The sequence below is a fragment of the Ptychodera flava genome, chromosome 3 (genome assembly GCF_041260155.1).
Source record: "Ptychodera flava strain L36383 chromosome 3, AS_Pfla_20210202, whole genome shotgun sequence".
Lineage (NCBI taxonomy): Eukaryota > Metazoa > Hemichordata > Enteropneusta > Ptychoderidae > Ptychodera > Ptychodera flava.
In genome coordinates, this window is record NC_091930.1 from 27949418 (window position 1) to 27973401 (window position 23984).

The 23984-nt window shown below is 35.3% G+C and overlaps 1 long non-coding RNA gene across 1 annotated transcript; it reads left to right on the plus strand.

The window, feature by feature from the left end:
- The first annotated feature begins 20398 nt into the window (after positions 1-20398).
- LOC139126028 (uncharacterized) lies at positions 20399-23306 on the plus strand. The gene is made up of 4 exons (XR_011550437.1): positions 20399-20507; positions 22064-22160; positions 22510-22607; positions 22948-23306. It is a non-coding gene; the product is annotated as an uncharacterized lncRNA (long non-coding RNA).
- Positions 23307-23984: the final 678 nt, after the last annotated feature.

The following is a 23984-nucleotide window of genomic DNA, read 5'->3' on the forward strand; positions in this document are numbered from 1 at the left end:
TCAAGTTAAAAAGAAACTTGATTACGAACAGTAGTATGAGCACTGATAATCGTAAACCAGAAACTATATTGATAACTTCATTTCATTTCGTAAACCCCACCCACCCATGTATCACTATTTCTGACTTTTTGTTTTAAAATGTTGATCTAAGTTTGTTTGTTTTTTCTGAAATGGTAATACAAATCTTCTCTATTAATATACATTTTACTTGACTTTCTTTGGCGATGTTGATCACAACTCTTTAGTCAGCTATTTTTGTTTGTTTTAGGCCACGTAACACCGTTCAGCTTCCTTCTCTCTAGGAGAGGGGAAAAAGGGGTATTGGCGGGAGGGATAAATCCTCTCCTCTGGGCCTAAATCTCTTGATCCTTTCCCCTTGGGCTCTACGCTTGATCTCTTCCGTTGTAGGAGTGAAGTGAGCGGTCTGACCACTCCCTTTGACCGTACCAAATGATCCCTTGTCAACAATGAAAATAGGCTAAATGTGAATCAAAGAGGTTTTTAAAACTTTGTAAATTTCATAATCGTAGACTCTGATAAAGGAATAAAGGATAATGCATTTGCATGAGGGTTAACATATTTTGCAAAACTATATGGAGGCAAGATTTGGCTGATATGGTGATTAACAAAAAATATCAAAAAATAATACATGGGACTGATGGGATTCTATCAGGCAAACTATTGACCATTTTCCCCCACACAACAAGCTATAGCTGTATATTTATATGTGTTTGATAATATATGTAAATGTGAAATGCTTGACGTTGGAAGTAAAGCGTGTATGTGTGTACAAAAAATTGGGTTTTCGGGTTTCATAAAAATGTTGATTTACTATACGTAGCAGTCTATGAGGAAACTGAACTTTTATTTTTTCGATACAAAAATAGGTTAATCTGTATGTTTATGTATGCTTTATAATTAGCTCACGTGTGTGAACATGTGGGCTAATGTCATAGCGATGTCTGTCTGTCTGTCCGTGTATGTGTGTTTTTGTGTGTGTGAGTCTGTGTGTGTGTCTCTGTGTCTGTCTGTCTGTCTGTCTGTCTGTTTACATGATAACTCTGAAAGGCCTGAACGGATTAGAGTCAGATTTTGTACACAGGTACAATATGCTGCAAGAACTGATTAGATTTTGGTTAGTGTGGCTGGCATATTAATGAACTTATGCAGTATCATTTTTTTTCCGTCAAATGGTTTCCGTATGGAGACGGTAATGACAGAATAGACATATATCAAGAAAAAGTGCATAAAATTTCATGAAACGTTTCACAGACGACAATCTTAGATTATTATCACGATACTGTGAGTGTCATGTACATTATATGCTCATTTGAATATTAATGAGCTTTTGTTATTAGTGACATAACTCTGAAATTCCTGCACCAAACTTGATTATCCTTGCAACCAATATCTGATATATATCTAATTATACTTAAAAGCATTTGGCAGTGTCAAATTAATAATAACGCATTTGCATATTTTATGAAGTTTTCATTTAACTCAAATATACTGCACCAAATGTGATAAATCTGCTGCAGATACTGATCCGACTGATATTTAATTGTGGTGTAAAGCATTTAGTTGTGTGGAGTTAATTTAGGGTTCATTTGCATATTCAGTGAACAGTGTAATTACTGATATTACTCCAAAATTACAGTATTAAATTTGATGAAACTTGCCACAGATGTTAATTTGATTGATATCTAATTGTCCCATGAAGCATTGAGCAGTGTCAAGTTAATTAACAGCTCATTCGCATATATAATAAAGTTTTAATTAATTAATTAATTAAGTAATGATTAGATATATCAGGTCAATATTTGTTGCACATAGCATCAAGTTTAGTGCAGGAATTTCAGAGTTATATCACTTATAACAAAAAGTTCATTTAATATGCAAATGAGCAGATAATTGACATGGCACTCACAGTATCATCATAATTTTATGAGATTGTCATCTGTGAAAAGTTTTATGAAATTGTGTGCAGTTTTTCTTGATATATGTCTACACTGTCATTACCGTCTCCATAGGGAAACCATTTTATTGAAAAGAAATGATACTGCATAACTTCATTAATATGCAAGCCACACAAACCAAAATTCATCAGTTCTTGCAATTAGCATATGTTACCCGTGTACAAAATCTTACTTGAATCTGTTGAGGCGTTTTTGAGTTACCGTGTAAACAGACAGACAGACACACACACACACACACACACGGACAGACAGACAGACATCGCTATGACATTAGCCCACGTGTGGACACGTGAGCTAAAAAGTGACCTTCCCCCTTAAACAGTTTTCTAAAAAGTTATACCCTTAGGCGACCGCGAGCATTATGCAAGGGCCGCTGTCAACAAAACTACATGTCCGGAGCTCGATAGCAGGTAGACGGTACACCCTTACAGCTCGAAATGATGATTACAGTCTTGTTTCGTTCAAGATGATTTGAAGACAATTGTTAGCTTAAAAGATCAACCTCCTTTCTTGGAACCTTAATAAGATCCCTATGTTAATGCTGTGTTAAAGCGACATAGCCATGCTACTCACCAATAAGCATAAGTCGAGGTAAATAGTATGAAATACTTTTGTATGTATCAACTTGGTGATTCAGTGTGCGACTAAGAGAAATCTCTCAGCTAAAAGACATGGTAATTTTCGTACAAAGGATTAACCCAGTACGCAGAGAATATACTTTGGACTAAAAGCCGAACTATACTTTTTTGATTATTTACATTTTATAAAGTGTCAATCCATGTCATTTTCGCATGGATCAAGACAGTTAGGGTCGAATAATTAATGTTAGGATTGCTATATAACTGAAAACATACGCAACTTTCTCAAACGTACACATAGTTTTTAATTTTCCCTTCAATGTTGATGATTTAATACCACGTAATCACTGTTATGACCTTGTATTGAAAAAAATGAAGTAGTGAATAAATAGGGGTATTAATTCACACCTTTCAAAACATAGACAAGTCGCATTTTCAGTAAATTATTGCGTCATAGAGCTATAGGTCTTAAATAAATGTAATGTGACCGATGCAATTCAGAATACCTATATTTGCTTTCCTGTCACATCATATCTCTTGTTCTGAAAACCACGTGTAAAATGTTATACACTTTGGACAGAATATCATGGCAACAACAAGAATGACAACTGATGAATCAAAACACTCAACTTAAGAATTTGGCCTTCATTCTTGTATTTTGGGACAATGAGGTTTCACTATGACTACAAAATCTTGAAAATGGCGACTTGTCAGACAATTTAAGATATATGCGCCTCGAACGTAAGAGACTTAAAGTTTGCTCAAACTTTCCTCATGAAACTTTCGACCATTCTCTTACCAAAGCATGAATAGATCAGGGGTCACCGTGGAAACTTTGATATTAGAGAAACAAATTATTTGAAATTTGAAATTCAAAATGGCCGCCATCCATGTGTTCACTGTATTGAGAAAATAAAATTTCGATTTTCGAAAAACTGAGACGGTGAAAACTTTTCTTTTATCGAGAGCTTCAAAATAACCCCTACAAGTGGTAGATCAGAAGAAAATTGATACAATTTGAAAGCCCAAATTTCTGTCCCCGAGGCGCGTTCTACCTTTAGCCAGCTGGCATAGTTTAAAGTTTTATAGATGTTTATGCCTTGCAAATACCATTTCCAAAAGGATGTTGTTCAAAAATTATAACTATATAAAAATATCTTGATATACTAGATGTAAAGTAAAAGACTTAAAGTTTTGCTCAAACTTTCGTCAATGAAACTTTCGACCATTCTCTTACCAAAGCAAAAATAAATCAGGGTCACCGTGCAAACTTTGATACTAGAGAGACAAATTATTTGAAATTTGACATTGAAAATGGCCGCCATCCCTGTGTTCACTGTATTGAGAAAATAAAATTTTCGATTTTCGAAAAACTGAGACGGTGAAAACTTTTCTTTTCTCGAGAGCTTCAAAATAACCCCCTACAAGTGGTAGATCAGAAGAAAATTGATACAATTTGAAAGCCCAAATTTCTGTCCCCGAGGCGCGTCCTACCTTTAGCCAGCTGGCATAGTTTAAAGTTTTATTGATGTTTATGCCTTGCAAATACCATTTCCAAAAGGATGTAGTACAAAAGTTATAACTATACAAAATTATTTTGATATACTAGATGTAAAGTAAAAGACTTAAAGTTTTGCTCAAACTTTCCTTAATGAACCTTCGACCATTCTCTTACCAAAGCAAGAATAAATCAGGGGTCACCGTGCAAACTTTGATACTAGAGAGACAAATTATTTGAAATTTGAAATTCAAAATGGCCGCCATCCCTGTGTTCACTGCAGTGAGAAAATAAAATTTTCGATTTTCGAAAAACTAGAGGACGGTGAAAACTTTTCTTTATCGAGAGCTCAAAATAACCCCCTACAAGTGGTTAGATCAGAAGAAAATTGATACAATTTGAAAGCCCAAATTTATGTCCCCGAGGCGCGTTCTACCTTTAGCCAGCTGGCATATTTTAAAGTTTTATTGATGTTTATGCCTTGCAAATACCATTTCCAAAGGATGTAGTAAAAAAGTTATAACTATATAAAATATCTTGATAATTAGATGACATATATATAGGTAAATGATATGGTCACTAAGGAATTTTCAGGTCAGTAATTCTGACTCCGAATGTTTTTACTCAAATATCAGTCTACGGTATTGCTTGCTCAAGGAGAAAGCTTCTCGTGCGCACGAGAAACTACTCCGTCCTCACAAAAAGCTTTCTTGTGTGCACGGATTAAATTTCATAGGCACGAGAAATTCACATTTTCAATTTTTACTCATCTTATGCCTAAAAATGATAAACATAGTCAGTGAAGTAATTAGAAGTCCTGTTTCTGATGTACTTTTTCTCTTACTGACCGATACTATATCGCGTTCAGGTTGTTTTGACAAAAAGCGTCGCGTGTATGATACAGTAGCGTCGCCGAACAAGAGGGTGAGGCATACAAACTGGCATCTACAGCGGCAGTAGTGACACGTGCAAAGGACAGTTGTTCATTTGTATTCACCGAGGTCTCTTACAGGTTGATCGAACTATAACTGTCATCCAAAACCACAAAATTTGTTTTCAAATCTCAGAGAGACACGCCTTGTCCTTCCTAATCACATGTGAAAATAACCAACTTGTTACTTTTTTGAAAATAAAATAACTTTTGTCATACTTTCTGTCCTCAGGCGCTGATACGTTTATTGAGAAACCGGAAGATACAGTCATTTTTCATGGCGACAACGCACAACTTAACTGCACGTTTAAAGAGACATTGAAGGAAAAAGCTTGGTTTCATAGGAAAAGTCGTATATCAAAGGGGGAAATTGTACAGGGTTCAACAGACCATTATGGAGTAATCATTAAAGGAGATATGTACAATTTACAAGTGTATAACACAGCACCAAATGTATCGGGGACGTATACTTGTGCGTCACAACGGAGTGAAATATGACCATCATCTTCTGAACTTTATGTCATAGGTAGGTACAGATATACATACGCAAGTATTTTAAAGGTATGAAATCGCCTAGCAGGCCATTTTCCTTTTTCAATAACAAAATACTTGTAACCTCCACAAATGTAAAAATTTCGATAAATGTAACATCAACCATAATTGTAATAAAATGCACCCATAAATGTAAAATCCCCCTCAATGTAACAATAATCAACCATAAATGTAATAAAAACACCAACCACAATTGTAATAAATGGTAACCATAAATGTAATTAAAAATCACCCTTAAATGTAATTCTTGTCAACTAAAAATGTAATAAATCTATTTTGTCGTTGCAATTGAGGAACCAGCTCTTAAATATATATCTATGTAAAAAGGAAAGCAACTCCACACATTAATCATATCTTAATTGTTTGCGTTTAGAGTGTTTTGTGCTCCAGAGTGTATTTTATGTTCCCCTGTTTTGTGTACAGAACTGACTGGACATGGCGAGACACAGCTGTAATATAAATGCCAGTGCAATCTCAACTCCAGAGTGTAGGAGACTATAACACTACGATCCTTTAACGCCGTTTTTTAACGAAAATTGGCGTACTTACTTAATCAGTCGCCGCAAATTCGTCTTCAGTGGATAAATTGTGTGGAATAATCGATAGATTGTCTGCATTCCTATGTCTCACTCGAAATTTGTTCCTTCACTTGGGATGTTAGGATGCTGAATTTTGTTCTACTGTGTTCAAGGAGCGTTCGTATTGTTTATACTAAAGTAAAATATAGATGTTCTTGTCAACATGTTTTGTGTCATAAGTTTCTGTTAAATTGTTGTATATTTCTCTTTTATTTGTTCTGAGTCATATGTCATAAAGTTTGTGTGATATCACTGGTTGAGGAGTTATTTTGACGCTTCCTTATTATGTAATTATCAGTGCCCGAAACTGCTGTTTCACTTTCATTATATAACAGTTTGATCAGTATCTTGCCGTTTTTAGCTCACGTGTGTAAACACGTGGGCTATTGTCATAGCGATGTCTGTCTGTCTGTCCGTGGTGTGTGTGTGTGTGTGTTAGTGTGTGTGTGTGTCTGTCTGTCTGTCTGTCTGTTTACACGATAACTCAAAAACGCCTGACCGGATTCAAGTCAGATCTGGTACACAGGTACCATATGCTACTTGCAAGAACTGATTAGATTTTGGTTAGTCTGGCTTGCATATTAATGAAGTTATGCAATATCGTTTTTTTTTCCGTACAATGGTTTCCCTATGGAGACAGTAATGACAGAGTAGACATATATCAAGCAATACTGCACAAAATTTCATGAAATTTTTCACAGATGACAATCTCAGAACATTATGATGGTACTGTGAGTGTCATGCCAATTACCTTCTCATTTGCATATTAATGAACTTTTGTTATTGGTGAGATAACTCTGAGATTCATGTACCAAACTTGATGATACTTGCAACAAATATTGATCTGATATATATCTAATTATACTTTGAAGCATTGGGCAGTGTCAAGTTAATAAATAGCTCATTTGCATATTTTATGAAGTTTTGTAATTAGTCATATAACTCCAAATAACTTGACCAAATGTGATGAAATCTGCTGCAGATACTGATCCGACTGATATCTAACTGTAGTGTAAAGCATTAAGTAGTGTGAAATTAATTAAGGGTTCATTTGCATATTTAATGAAATTTATAATTAGGTATATAACTCTGAAATTACGGCACCCAAGTCTTTGAAATTGGGTACAGATATTGTTTTGATAAATATTTAATTGTACTGAGAAGCATTTGGCAGTGTCAAGTTAACAAATTGGTCATTTGCATATTCTATGAAGTTTTGTAATTAGTGATATAACTCCAAAATAACTGCACCAAATGTGATGAAATCTGCTGCAGATACTGATCCGACAGATATCTAATTGTAGTGTAGAGAATTTACTTGTGTGTAGTTAATGAAGGGTTTATTTGCATATTTAATGAACTTTGTAATTAGTGATATTACTCCAAAATCACAGCGTTAAATTTGATGAAACTTGCTACAGATGTTGATCTGATAAATATCAAATTGTACTGAGAAGCATTGAACAGTATCAAGTTAATAATTAGCTCATTTGCATATTTCATGAAGTTTTATAATTAGTCATATAACTCCGAAAAAACTGCATCAAATGTGATGAAAACTGCTGCATATACTGATCTGACAGATATCTAACTGTGTTGTAAAGCATTTAGTAGTGTAAAGTTAATTAAGGGTTCATTTGCATATTTAATATACTTTGTAATTAGGTACATAGCTTTGAAATTACGGCACCAAATTTTGTTAAACGTAATACAGATATTGATTTGATAAATATTCAATTGTGTTATGAATCATTGAATAGTGTCAAGTTAATTTAGGGATTATTTGCATATTTAATGAACTTTGTAATTAGTGACATTACTCTAAAATTACAGCATTAAATTAAATGAAACGTGCTACAAATGTTGATCTGATGGATATCTAATTGTCCCATGAAGCATTAATATTACATTTGTGGAGATTAGTACATTTATGGAGGTTACAATATTCACTCCCAATCGATAAGTGATCAAATAGTGACCGTTAATTATTTTGATTTTATTAGTACTCAAGCCAGCAAAAACACCCATGCTACATTACGTTATAGTATGTGAAGAGCGTGGCTGACCTGTGACATGCATAGGCACAGCATATAGCGAGGAAAGCACGAACATATTATAAACGACCGTAAAGTATTGAATAAAAGCTTCATGGACATTCTGACATGGACATTCGTCGATAAAATGAAACAGTAAATATTGCAGTAAACGATTCTCGAAAACATTGTTATCTGTACAACTTTGCATTCCTGCAGATGAATGCACAGGACTGCTCATCACTTTATCAGTCATGACATGTGCCCTGCTGCACAACATATTTGTTTGGATGGAGTCCGTGTTGAAACATAGACCCCGAAACTCTAATCTAAATAAATTTCTCCGGACGAAGTTATTTATCCAGTCTTTGTTACATTTATATGTACTTTAATCTAAACACATTTAGAAAATTTTAGTATCGAAGTAATACCTAGATTCGAAATAGTAACGCACGGCGAATATACGTCGTTTTGATGACTGCCTATAATAGAATTCGTCAGTCGATTAGGAACGATTAGGAACGTTTCGGAGTCAATGGTGCATTTTATATTATTCAAACGGTCGATGTACGCAAATATATATTTGTCAGCCCAGCTCCGGACTCGTGCACAATTTCGTACCCATACAGTGAGATATGGTCGATCAGACTTATATTTAGCAGACCATGGAGGTCAGACTGGCCCTAACCTTATTGGTCGCTTTGCTTTAAATTTCTGAAGCGTACGAAACTACCGGTCATCAAACGATCTATGCGTTAGTCTGTCGGGAGTATATTTTTCAATTTCGCGAATCACCTAAACATTAACGTGGCAACCTGCTGATCGGAAGTAGATAACTTCATAATTTTACTCTCATACTTACATGCTCACAGATTCTTTGCGGGGCTAACTGGAATCAAAAAGCCGAAAACAACTCGGAACTAACTGATGTCGGCTCTCTGCGGCTGTTGCAGCTTGTGATAATTTGAAATTTCCATTAAAGAAATATGCCCTTTTGTAGGGAAGAACTGGGTGTCAAAGAATGGAAGTAGTCTTCCATATCCGCGTGCAAAACTGAATGCCTGAATACAGCTGGTGCAAACAGCATCGGTAGTATTTAATTTTCAGTATTTTATACATGTCAATTGTACACTTATGATATTTCACTTTGTGTGTGTCATGGTCACGCTTAAATGGTAGAAACTGTTTGTTTGATTTGATTTGATATGGCTAACTAATGTTTGAAAACAATAGTTGGAATTTCTTTATGTTTCTAATGAAACACTTCTTATTTCAAACTACTCCGATACCTGGGCCTCTTCACATATTATAAGTTTAATTTACTGAAAAATCATACATGTGCATCATCTTAATCATCAAGTACAATTCCTTTATATTGATAGCATTTTCTGTTTTCCCTGAAAGTGTTCTGAATTAATTAATAAGATCATTAGTACAGGCAGGGTCTGACTGAAAAGGGGCGACGCATTTAAAATGCTGATGCCACATGCTGATGACAGATGAAGGCTGTTGTGTGAGGAAAGCTTTTGATCGAAAGATATGCATCCTACACTGAATATCAATCAGCTCCTCATTTTTGAAAATACACCTCACCTTTTCCCCGAAAACATTCTTACGTGTTTGTTATTAATTTAAAGTGATCAATTTACTACTAATCTTTCAGGTGACATCCCGATTGCTCGATTTCTTCAAAGTCAACCGCAATAGAAGGCCATAACGCAGTTTTTAGATGTTCCATAAATTTACCTGAAGAAGCACCAGGACATTTAGTTTGGTTAAAACAGGGGGAAGAGTCTTATCGAGGAATAAATAAAGCAAAAAAATATAACGTATATTAAAATTCTTGCAAAGTCTGACAACGACGCAGAATTTGACTGTCAGTTTCAACACAAAACATTGCCGAGATCAAGATGGTCTAAACTATCTTGTGACGAAAAGATTGTGTTGAATGTCCAGTGTAAGTAACTTATACTTTCCTAGTGCATTCTGTGACTTTTCAAAACCTGGGTTCGGTAAGGACGCGAGTGACCTGCTATGCATGGTTTGCCTATGTTCTCTGTTAATACTATCTGTTTGACTTAAGGATATGAAAATGATGCCATTTTGTAGGTGAGTTACAATAAATTCATTAAAGAAGAATGAAAATTGTTACATTATTATTGCGTAAACTTACTGGAACTACGAGCACTTTACTTTAGCAAAATTTATAATGTGATCAATTATTAATCACTGTTGTAATTACTACAGATATGTCAAACGTCACTATGTCAGTACATCCAGCGACGAATGTATCAGAGGGCAATAGTGTAACTTTTCACTGCAAAGCTGACAATGGAAATCCCGACCCATATCGGATGACTTTGTCACTCGGTGAAAAATATATTATCCATGAGGATGGACCGAACTTACTGCATACAATAAATGGAGTCACAGGATCAGATATTGGTATCTACAAATGCACTGCATTTACGAACTTTTACGACGGCAGTCAAATGATTTCTTTTGCGGAACAGAAACTGACTGTATTCTGTGAGTATACGTTAAAAGTCTAATCAAGAGGATGCATGAAACTTTATTACCTAGTTTGATTTCTCTTCTACGTACAAAACCGCATTTTACATGTTGGAGATAACAAAGTGATGTTATTTATGAATGAGAGTTTTTTTTTAAGAATTAGCATATTTGCTTGGTGATAGCAAGTTAACTGTTACTTTCACAACTAAAATGACAGGTCCGGACATTTAACATGAAAAATTATCTGCTGTGTGAATACAATCAAATCATCGAATGTTTACTACATAAGCCAAAGTAAGTTGACGCTGACAAAAGATAAACCTATGCATGGAATAAAAACCAAGTGCTCAGTGGGGTCAAGCAAAGGGCATGAACTCGGATAACGTGATTATTTTATTTAAACGTACAAAAAAGATTGGTTTAATATTTAAACGTGTAATAAATACACTTATTGTCCATTTATACCTGCACAATATGTTCAATTCTGTTATTAACACAGTTTACTATTCGGGTAATGTCATCTATATCAAAGCTCTCTATGCATTTTCACTTAAACTGTAAAAAAGATCATACGACCCAAGAACATACAAGCTATTTATTAGGAGAAAGTTGAGAAAATACAACGTTTACATCCCATTACGATCAATAAATTGGGCCTAAAAATCTGTGTACAAAGATTAGATATGTTCGTATGGGCACATGTGAAGTAAGGCTTAAACGTGGCACCACACAAATCTTATTTGTTAAGAATGCAGTCGCTAGGGTGGATAAACCTTGTTCTTCCTTCTTATCTTTGTTGAATATTTAGTCATTTCTACCTCTCTGTATTGGTGCCTGTCTGGGAAACAAGAGAGGCATACCCTGTCCGTTTAAAGGGGAAATCAAAAATGTCCTCTCTTAACCACCTGAGTGGCAGGGTAGCAGGCAATTGTTTATGTACGGAATTTCAAATCCTTGGTTGATTGCTTGGCTCGATGATAGAATTGTCCCTTAGACAATCTTCTTCGTTCAAGTCAAGCGATGTGTTCATAGCTCTAAAAGAGTTTGTTTGCGATGCTAATTGAAAATATGTGGATGCTAGTGCTTCAAGAGTCTAAGAGTGTGTTTGGGATATTAGAAGATTTAGCTTGGTAATCGTACCTTTCTATTTCGGTGGAGGAGGGGGTTATGAATTTAGTCGATTCGATTTGACTGTGATGTCTTTACTAGGTGACTGATTTCGAATCTTAACGAAAATGTACACTCTGGATTGATAGTTCTAATAGTACACAGAGTTGACCCCTGTCTCTCATCAAACGTTAATATATGTATTCATTGCTTTTCTATATCATTGCTCTTATGTCATGTATATGCTATATTGATAGCGAGTACATGTGTGCAGTTGCTTTAGCGTATTGAGGGGTGACAGTAAGAAATTTTAAGAACTTGCAGTATGGTTGCAAAAGTCGTGCCAAAAATAAGTATTATGCACGCCGAATGTTCGTGGCTTATGCAGGAAACAAGCATTTTTTTCGGCGAATGTCTTCCACAGATTCAATTGCATTAAAAGAGCGGAGACCTACTGAATTTGTGCTGCACAGTGATGCAGATGGCGCATTTTCTGACTTGATTTATGTTGCCAGCGATTTGTTGTCTCATAAACAATAAGCACATGTTTGATCGTACGTTACCTCTTCTCAAGGAGACGAATGGATCGAAAATGAAATTGTACGTAAAGAACATTTTCTAATAACCCAGAACTTTACTTTCCTCTTTAGGCTACTCTTTCTTATGAACCTTTCAAAGTATCATCATGCCAATTTTCCCGTACTAATTTTGAGTTAATGATAGCCCTTGCCTAGGCCAAACTCGGTACATCCACCACTTTATTAATTATGAATGATTTGCCCATTGCAAACAATCGATATTGAACACAAAAGGAAACACAAGTGTCTCCAAGTATCCCGCTAATTGCTAATCCACATTTTGATGTTCCAAGTAACTGCACACCCCTCGTGAAACCAATGGACTGAAAGATAAGAAGAGATTTGACTGGTATTGAATCGGCTATTCTTTAATAAAAAACAACGTTAAAAAAATTATATCGCTACAGGGGAAGTGAGTGTTATCACATAGCTGGTCATTCAACAGAATACGAAGCCAACTACTCACGTTGTGCAACAGTTATATGAAAGGCTGTGGCCATGTGTAACTGTAATATGGAGCGATTTATACACAAGCGTGGACTTACTTTTAAAAATACTGAGGCCAAAAATCACTTCACTATTATGTGTACAAAGATATAAAAAGCCTTAAGTAATTGCAAGTCAACAATTTAGAACAAAGTTGGAAGTTTAAGTATCGATTTTTTTTTACATAAAAGGACAATACTTTTCACCCATTAGTGTGCGTGATTATGTGGCGGGGGGATGAGCAACACTGCATAAAGTTATATTGGTTGACTCTCCGTTACGATAAATATATAGACAATCGGAATTATGACACCGCGAGGGAGATCAAAAGTCACCACAATAAGGACACAATTTTAAGCTAAAAATGAACCAAGACAACCCGTGGAGTTTGTCTGAGCTTTGACAAGCATTGACCAACTGTTTCACAAGATCAAGTGTTGGTCACTCCCACATTTATGGAACTTGCCGTGATAAGATAATTCCGGTCGTACTAGGTTTAATCACTGCCAGGACTGCTCGGGACACGTAATGGTGAAGTCACTTATTGTAGTATACGTATGAGCATTTAAAACCATTTCAATTCATTTTCTTGAAAATTTTGACTTAATTTCCTAAGTTTACTGGCGAATTTGATTTCAATAGTTTTAATTTTCGTCATCACGTTTGTATTGCATAGATGTCAACCCGTAAGAAGTTAACGAGGTCATCTGCTTCCTGGGGATATGCGGTCGACACTGAATTGACGTGATCGTTTCTATATAAAATAATTTCATGTTATCTGACAATCTGTTCTGAAATATAACAAACCCTTGTCTACCATAAAGACTGAAACCTTTGCTATGCTGTATTCTACTCCAACTAACGTTGTGGCTACAATCCTGGTGATTACAGGAATTAAAAACATTAATTAATTGACATCATGTAAGTGCCATTTTATGCGTTTAAAATCAATTGTCGCAAATGATAAAAGTACATGATTTTGCTGAGTACTGTGCTTACACTTTAGGTTAAAGAAGTCTGAGAATATGACTACGTCGTCAATGACAATTAGGGGCCATAGTGTAGTAATAATATTCTAAATATAAACTTTCATAGAGCAGATATTACAAAAATAGTTCTTTAAGTAAACATATAAAATGTACTTAGGGCTTACAACGGCTGATATAAAAAATCGCATTTTATTAAAGGGGAAATTTACTCAGCCTTTCTTAGGTAATCAAGTCGTTATTTTGTGAAAAATAAACAAAATAACATCGGTTTCATGCTTTAGCGTAGTGGCCACAAGCTGAACGCAGGGAAACGGAAGTGATGTATCAAACTTGCTCGTCGTTTTGTACACGGCGACTTCAAAGCCTGGTAACTTTAAGCAAGCCCTTCTACGCCGTGTAAACGACGCGTACGCTGTACGCAAACTTCAACAATCGACTGAAAATGGCGAAGATAATCGGCAATAACTTCAAACCTGAACGGACATCGTTTATCATAGACTGACACCGTCAGAAAGTTACAGCCACTCGAGTTCGGAAAGTGACTATTCTGGCTCCGATGACTTGGTCCAAATTCCTGTCGGCGATCAATAATCCTTTTCAACCCATTGATTTATGTGGTGCGACTGCAATCAATATCAAATCATGCCGACGCCGAAGTAATGCCAATGCTGTAAAGGGATCGACATTAATTCTAAAAGTGCGAGCATTTTTGATGTGTTACAGAACACCCTGATGTAGCCATGATCAGTCTAGAACCGGCGATACTGTATATGGCGTTCTGTTTTCTAGTGCCGCAGCGTACGTACAGTCCGATATGTACAAGCTACGCACTTTTTTGGCTTGATATACCCCGGAAAGTTTTCTTTAAGGCTTCCTGTTCAGTAGTTTGGCTTGCAATTTTCGCTCAAAAGCAGTCCTTCTCAAAGTGATATTCGCAGAAAACTTTATTTCTGCTCGAGAAAAACATCGACACCGAGTGCTTGGCCCCTATATTCTGTAGCCATTCTATAAGTTGAAAAGTTTGCGGTTGCACTGTCACGTTGACTGCTTCAATGACAAAGTTTACGACGTCACTCCCGGTATTTTAGTACACCGCTGCTCTTAGTCAGTGAGTGAAAGTAATAAAAATCGACTCGAAAGCCTTTCAATGATCATACCAGTTTAATATTTAAAAATCATTTTCAAAGTATATTCCCCCTTTAGCCGCTATAGTCCACGCTGTTTTAGCTATGAATAAGTCGAGCAAACTATTACTTAGTTTACCTTAGAATGTCAGTTAAATTCTCTCAAGTCATCCGATGCACATGTTACTTGAACAAATACTACACTAGAAAGGTTGGTTTGTTATAAGTTGTCGAACATCTCAAGTCGTTACGCGCAGAAAAAAAAATATGTGGAAGGCCATCTACTGTATCTATCGACCATATAAGCTCCGCGTCACAGACAGTGGAGCAAAGGGGAAATCTAGTTAACAAAAATCTCAAAAAGATTGAATCATCATAAAACTCAAGACAACTTTCACATTGTATATTCAAAGCCACCAGAGCTAATTTCTGGATCAAGATGTTTTCATTTTACTTATACATGAGGTGCAAATCGTAACTAACATAAATTTCCATTCTCTTTAGCTTCTTCGGCAACCCTCGTGATTCTCTTAGTGTGACTGTGGCTGCAGTGTTTGTAATCGTACTTTTTATACTGATAATTTTTCGTCGACGACTCAACTGCAAGAAGCTAAGCAAATGTGAGTAACATGAAGTTAAAACATGTGTTTATGTTTTCGTAAGGCTAAGGATTTTCAGCATCATTAAAAATCTTTGACATACGATTCATTTTTACATGAAACATGGTAACTGTTCAGGTGCAAAAGCGATTGGTAAATACCTTATTTTAAAGTCGTTTATCTTTGAACATAGTTATTGATATTAAAATGTTATCAAGCCAAAATAAACGTACAGAAACATGAAGTGGAATTAGCAAAATAACTAAAATTAATTTTATTCTACTAAAAGACGCGTTTTATTAATTTTTATCTAAAAAAGATAAAAAAAAACGTAATCGTTCAAGTCAATACATTTTTTAAACTTGAACTTTTGAATTGAAGGAGAATCGTTTAATTATATTAGTTTCACGGTCTCTTGGGAAGGAAACATGCGAAACATCGGTTTTCGTTAACAACAAAATAAGGTTCGGTGAATAAATCAACTGAAACAAGACATCGTAATGTTCTGTCAAAGAAAATAATGCATTAGATAGTTTCTTGAAAAAGTTTCCTTTTTACTTTCCTTTCAGATAATTATTCTATAAGGTACAGTATGAGATTTTGCTCGATAATAATATGCGTTATGCATTGAATGCAACAGTTAATGTTTGTCTACTGTATGAATCATAAAATGTTTTAAGGTATGTTTCAATATGTTATAAGCTTATAGGAAAAAAGATTGAACGTTACTCTTATGCTAACTGACGACTTCCTGCGATTTAAAGTGGTGAGTAATCTAAAAAATGTGAATTAAATAAAGAAGACCCGGAAGTGATATTTAGTTTAGGTTGTAATTGACTTACATCAGAGATGAAATGCTTAGATATTTTTGCAAGGAAAACCTGACGACAGATATGACATGATTTTGGTATATCAAGGTAATTTGTGAACAACAGTCCGTGAAGCGGCATGTTGTCCAGCACGTATACGTTATCGTACGTTGACGTAAACAAGACTATATCAGAAAAGTCCCTATGTGGCTGTCTACAGCAGACCACAAACAAATCATTCGACCCGAACCCTCAGTGGTAGATTACCTATGGTCCGAAAATAGAACCATATCTGTCAACCACAGCTTAGATTCCAGTGGATAGGCTCACATAATCGTCAAAAGCAACAACTCCGACGAAGTACATTGTGTAATAAAGATAGGTTTAATCAGGGTTCCTCAACCAATAATAATGGCAGACGCACAAAGACCACATAAGTCTATTAACACCCCGATGCTATCATCTGAGACAAAAAGGATCTGATATAAGCGATTTGCACAGATTAAAAAAATATATTGTCCATGCAAAGTGCGAGCCAAACCCAGTATGTACACGTTATTTTATCAATACTCGTGGATCGATTATTTTCTTTAAAAGTATGCAAACTGTGACAAATTACAGTCATGCATGTAACATTATATATATATATATATATATATATATATATATATATATATATATATATATATATATATATATATATATATATATATATATATGAGCGATGTTTTTTAATTCTATTTTCATTTCAATATCGGGAAAAAAAATATGTATGGTAGCCTTGGAACCAATGGACCTTTAGTTGAATCCTACAGGGATCTCTATGCAGGTAATGTAGGGTTATTCACAAAATACCGGGAAATATGTCAGAGACATCGTGCAGCGGAGGTATTGTCCGAGACGCGTAACGTCGAGGTTAATACCGAAGCGTACGATGTACGGGGACATAAATATCTGTCATTTGTGAATAAAATTATTATTATACATCTTTGTGGTTCACTTTTACCTAAAACAGTAATTAAGGCATTTTAAGGATCCACGTCGCTCACTTCACTGAGCAATCGAGAGCCAAGTGCGAACGCGTTGAGCGCCTACGCCTAGCACAGAAAAAGAATCAACCCGCGCAGCACAGTGCACGTAATAGAAATTTAGCTCACCAATTTCACCACTATATGACCATATATATTTGCCGCAGGAACAATGACTGTTTCGAAGTATAAGATTTGTAAAACAATTTGTTAAACAAATCAATTTTCTTTCGATTTCCAGCGTTGGCGTAATGAGATATTAGGTCAAATTTCAAATGGAGTCCAATAGCACATATAGTTGTCTCAGCGTCCTCTCATACCGAAATTTAATATATCTTATGACTCCCGACTCAGGTTTATAATAATAATTTATGTTTTACCTGTTGCCTATTAAACACTATGCCACTTTCAATGCCGTCACATGATTTTGAAGATTTACTAAATCATACTAGTTTATCTCTTAAACAGAGATAACGTCTCAGTGCACTTCCAAGGAAACCTGGGAAACAGATGAAGTAAGGAACACGACCAGAGAAAATATAACTCATCATGATACACATATAGAAGATCGAGCAATTGGCAATGACGAAAATCATGAAAATGACATTAATCGAATGAATGAAATATTGCCTGAACATCATTCTTCTGACCCGGTACAAAAATAAATATATATTAAACGTTCAGTGTAGGACTTGATGATATTGATGATGATATAGTATGCAATTTGAAAGTGTCCAGTACTAAACTTATGTGTCGCGTTACTTCAACATGTGATTGTGTGAATGGCCAATTGAAAGAATTGGACAACTGGGAAATATTTAGCAAAAGGACGCAAAGCTTTTGATTTTTCCTAACGCCTTTTACAAAAAATTTAAGTGGTTTAGAAGTTGGCGCCGTCAACTCAACCTTCTGTTACGTCAAGCACCGAATCGTAATGACAACAAATACTTACATAAACAGTGTGTTGATTTACGAAGTTCGACGTGAAAACGACTATCAAATTGGCAGAATGCATTAATACCATTATTTACTAACCTTCTATTTTCTTTATCTGCCGATTTCAATGCAAGTCTTACCTGGTCACATAACTGACTTTTATCTTACGCAGGGTAGAGAACGCACGTATGCGCCGCTATTGCCACATTTAAAGAGCCAGCAAGATTATCTAGAATTAGGAAAGTTACAGTACCTTGAAATCTCGCGAGAATTTCTCAGTCTACGAGAGGTTCTTTATGAGGGTGCCTATGGTAACGTTGTCAAAGCCGAAGCCTGGAACATCGCTGGTAAGAAGGAACGACTGTTGTTGCAATAAAAAACAATGAACGGTAAAGAAAATAAATAGATGGTTCTGTCTTTCGTTGGTAGAGATTACGAAATTAATTTAGTAATCAAATAATTTCCAGTGTTTTACATTATCATTTAAGTTTCACATTAATCAAATGGAATTGATATTAGTATACTAAAAATGAAAATGTATTGGCAATATATCAATAAACATGTCAAAGAGATTCATGCATTAACACTGTTGTGAATAAATCAAACCAAGGAAGAAAAGGTAAAGTAATGTAAAGTGTCATATTCTTGTTCCATTAGAAGATGCTGTTGCAGCTGATAAGAAGAGTTTCCTGCAAGAAATAGATTTCATGAAATCAATCGCAGCAGTGAATATGTTGGTCAATGCTAGGTTGTTGTCGTGAGTCAGGTTGGTATCAACCTGCCTCGTATCGTTAAAGTTATTGTTGCTTTCACAAAGTTATTAATTGATTGATTGATCGATTGATCAATTGTGCTGAACGATTCATTTTTATCAAGTTTTATTTATTCTGTCATTGTTATGAACTATTATTTGTTGTCGCTTGACAATTTATTTGATGGTGCTTTGGACTGTTCCATCTTATACTCGCTTCTTTATAACACTGCTCAACGAACTCTCTTTTGCACTGCCATATGATAACTCAAAATAGCACCTTTTATCATACGTTTGCTAAAAATCTGTGAATATTTCCATCCTATGTTCATATCATAACCCTTATTTCAGAGCCATACTACATCATATTAGAATACATGGAATATGGAAACTTAAAAACTCATCTGCGGGTAATCAGAGATATAAATAGTGCCACCAACAATGGTTTTAAAGATGGAAAATTGACATCTACAAACGCTGACCTCTTGAAATATTCTCACCAAATTGCAATTGGAATGGAATTTATTTCGTCGAAGGTAATTGAGTTTCATTATTAATCTTTTTCTCCTACGATAAAGATCATGTTAAAAAATTAAATACTTAACTTTGCATGTCAAAGAAGGACAAAATTACTATAATTTTTATTTTTATGCATTTATTTATCTATTCTTGCAGTGCATACACCGAGATCTTGCAACTCGCAATGTTCTGGTGAACGAACGCGGCGTTTGTAAAATTGCAGGCTTTGGACTAGCCAGTACCGTCGTTGATGAACGCCAATATAGACGCAAGACGAAGGTGATGTGGAACATCGTCTGCATTATTTTCACTTACGCATACTCTTCTGGGTTTGCCTAAATGTTCCTTTTAAAGATACAAATTGGTGATTAAAAAGCTCCAATTTACCTTATTATTGCAAAACACCAGACTGCTGTGATTCTCATTTTACCATGGCACTGAATTGGCGCCATCTGCTTGAGTGACATAAGATGTCCCATGTCAAAAGCAAAATTAAAGCTTGAACAATAGCAATTACTTCCGTTTATGGTGGTTATATGGCGCCCTAGTACATGCACTTTAACTTAACCCTCGAGCTCTTTTGCAATTTCAGGGCCCGCTTTGTAATCCATCTGTACTTTCCATTATAATGTGTTATTCTGACCATACGAAATACCCTTAGTGTTGTGACTCTCCATTAATTTTAATTAATAATAACTAATTTTAAATGTTGCTTTCAATGCAAGTATCAATAAAACAAAACGACTAAAGCGATTCTCTAACTTTTGCTATCTTTGTTTAAAAAATTATGTTTTGTCTTACTTTTCAGGGTCGATTACCAATTCGATGGTTGGCTTCTCGAAGCAATCGATGGAACTGACTTTACACCAAAAAGTGACGTCTGGTCATTTGGTATCTTACTTTGGGAAATTGTTACTAATGGTATGAATATTTGGCAAGTTCTCCATCTATTGAATATTAACTGACGCTGAATCGTTACGGGAGACGTTTCTATTTATCAGCCGAGGAGATACGTATATCTTTTAAAAAGTGTTTCTATTTACAATCCAATAGATACAACAAGTATGACTTAATTCCTGATCCCAATGTCCATTCATAAGAGCCCTGCGCCCACACATAACGTGAGGGGTACAAGCTGTCGATCTTGCCTGAAACAACGTTCTGTATTAGCTCTGCAAAGATTACTTTACTATTTTAACTTAAGATACGATTGGCACCTTTTGATCTGTTAGCAAACGATCGGCTGTTCAAATTATATGGTTTCCACCTGACTAAAGTTTACAAGCTGCGCCGAGAACAAAAGAAACGAAACACGTTCATTTGGTGAAGGCAAGACTTGACAAACAAGTGAACAGATTCGACGCTTTAACAGCGTCTTCAACACATGGTTGAAGCACAGACAACACCAATGACGCAGTGACAACGTCTTCAACAATTTTAAACAGCATAACAATTTTGCATGAACCTAGAACCACATAAAGTCAGGTGACTGATAGTCAATATTTCTTAATAAAAACGAACTCTAAGATTGCAAAACTCTATCAATGAAAAGAAACAAAAAACATAAAGACACATTAGTGAAGGCAGGACTAAACAAAAACATGAACAGCAACAAGGCGGTTACAGCGTCCTAAATACAACTCTTAACAAAATCAAAACATATACATTCTAACAACACTGTTAAAAGAGTAAAACAATCAAAACACATGCCACGCGAAACACATAACTTCAAGCGACTGATAAAAGCGCATTTCATGGTCTCGTACGAAAGCGTTAAATGATCACTTTGTCTCAGACTTCACCGACCCCTCTTCGTCTCGCCATGGCGCAATCCGGACATTAATTGCCAAAACACTGTATACAATAAAAGGCAAAAAAGCAACATGTAGACAACATTAAAAACAGCTCTGAAAACAACACATGCCTAAACGATCAGCAAGAAAATGAACACAGTAAAAAACTAAACATGATTAGGTGGTTGATGTGTGCAGCAACTTTCCCTTTGCTTGACTTTTCATATATTTTACCAAGCTTAGACTTTATTCCTAGCAAAACGTTTTAACACAAAAAGTTTTAACACTCACCAGCCCAAGGGGCGTACAAAATTATCGGAAGAGCCCTTTCGACCAACGAGGTACAAGTTTACCGAAAGGTGTCAAGTACATGGGACTTATCCATCATTTGAGGAAAAACATCGGGAACAATAGAATTATTTGACGGGCCATTATCCAAAATTGGTCAATTTTTATGAGGGTGCAGAGTTGGAATGTTTCGAGCATTTGCAATTTCGTTAACTGGTGTTGAATCATTAGTGCCGAGGTTTCTTGTTGTTAAGTGAGGAAATCGTTATCCCTTCTAAACGCACCCCAAAGAGTATGACATAACTCTTAAACCCATTGTCCATTTCAGCAATCGCATCTTAGTTTTTGTTATTTTGTTTAGTTCTTTCATTAATCTAATGTCTTAACCCTTGTCAGGCAACAAACCGTACCCCGATTTGTCCATTATGGAAGTGAAATCATCACTGCAAAAAGGATATCGAATGCCAAAACCACTGCAGTGCGACGAAGACCTGTAAGTTTATTCATTTTTTGCGTGATTTACCTTAACGGAATAACTTGATTTCTGTCATTTAATGACTATGACAGATCGTGGAATTTTGGCACTGTTTCGCCAATTTCGAACTCTACATAGAGATGACAGTAACATGATAATTTTGTACACTATTGTCCCTCTTCACTTTTCAACTTGCTAAATGTGTTCACTTACCAAACAGACAGATTTCATCAATTTTACGTTGAACAAATCCAGGACAAAAATCTAGCAGTTTTATGACATCAATTGCATGCAATTTATTGGATCGTTCAAGTCAGTTGTTTCAAAGAGGTTGTCCTTTACATCATTTAACAACTGTCATTCACAGATACGCTATCATGCTGAGTTGCTGGAGCGCTGACCAGAATGCAAGACCAAGCTTTCGAATTGAAGACAATGCTGAATAAACTTGCCAACGATGGAAAGGTGATTGCCTACCTTAAATTTGCTAGGATTTTCTCTGGCAAATATGAAAAAATGGATAAGAAAATTTGACGGCATTTAAGCTTCTGCTTTACAATTACCATCAGGCAGATAAAAGGACAGTTTCCGTCTTTTTTTTTTCTGATCGTTCATTTTTGCCGCGTTTTATTTATAATTAAACTCACAGACTGTAATCTAACGTTGTTTACGTTGTGTTTCCAAAATTTGTTCGCTGAAAAATGTCATAAATTCCTTGTATCGCTCATGTTGTATGGAAAACTGTTAGAGTACACTGTCGTTTGGTTACGTCCAGTTATCAAGAATATTGTCTCTTTCCTCGTAGACTCACATTGACGTTGAAACCATCTGACCAATCGAGACAAGTGCACTTCAAATCGAAGATGGAAATATATGTTGATTATTTTGTAGGGGAAAAATGAAATTTTGACTCGTAAAAAAAGACGAAGTAGCAACTAGAAAAGTCAACAGTTAAGCAAAGCAAATGCATTATTCACTAAAAATGCCCTTTGGTCACTCCAACCTCGAATTATACGCATTCCAAAGCTAACCTTAATTTCAACTGGTTAGATATTTACCAAGGCTGTAAATGTGTTTTTGAAAGGAATGTTTCAAATCTGTATCAATTCAAGACATATGTACAATATTAGAAAATACAAAGACAAAGTGAAACGATCAACTTCAATCTTTAATATAAATAATTACGCAAGTAGCTATTATGAATTGTCGACAGTATCTTTTTATCGTTTTTTTAAGGATTACTATGACTGCACCGAATACTTGAGCCACAGTACCTAATAACCATTATGAAGTTATATGATTGTCTCTACTTTAAGTGTTTGGTTCAATAAATTAAAATGTGTGCCAGACATAGTTAAAGGAAATCAACTGGAGTTAACTACAGATTACTTGCTATTACCATAACAAACCTTTGGTTCTACGATTCATTGTTCAAGTTTTTGTTTTCATCATACAAGATTACCTATATTAGCTGGTAGTGATTTTTAAATACAAAATTACGAAGCTATGTATTTTATTTTCGATTGTTTTCTCATCATGAGTTTATAGAATACCAATCACAACCCTTATATATCCTACTCAGAAAGTGATCAGTAAACATTAAACTATGTGTTATTAACTAACTATAGTTCTAGAATATTTGTATTTCCCTTCTTTTTAGGTGCCGATTATCAATAAGAAAGGCATTTTAATGATAAGCTACTGCAACACCACGTCTTTGCTGAAGAATGAAATAAATAATTAGGGTTATGGTATGGTTGTTGCAGAGCTTGTCAATACTTAATCAAATTCTTTGTGGTGAAATGACCATCGAATCGAATGAAATCAATAATAACAGAAGGC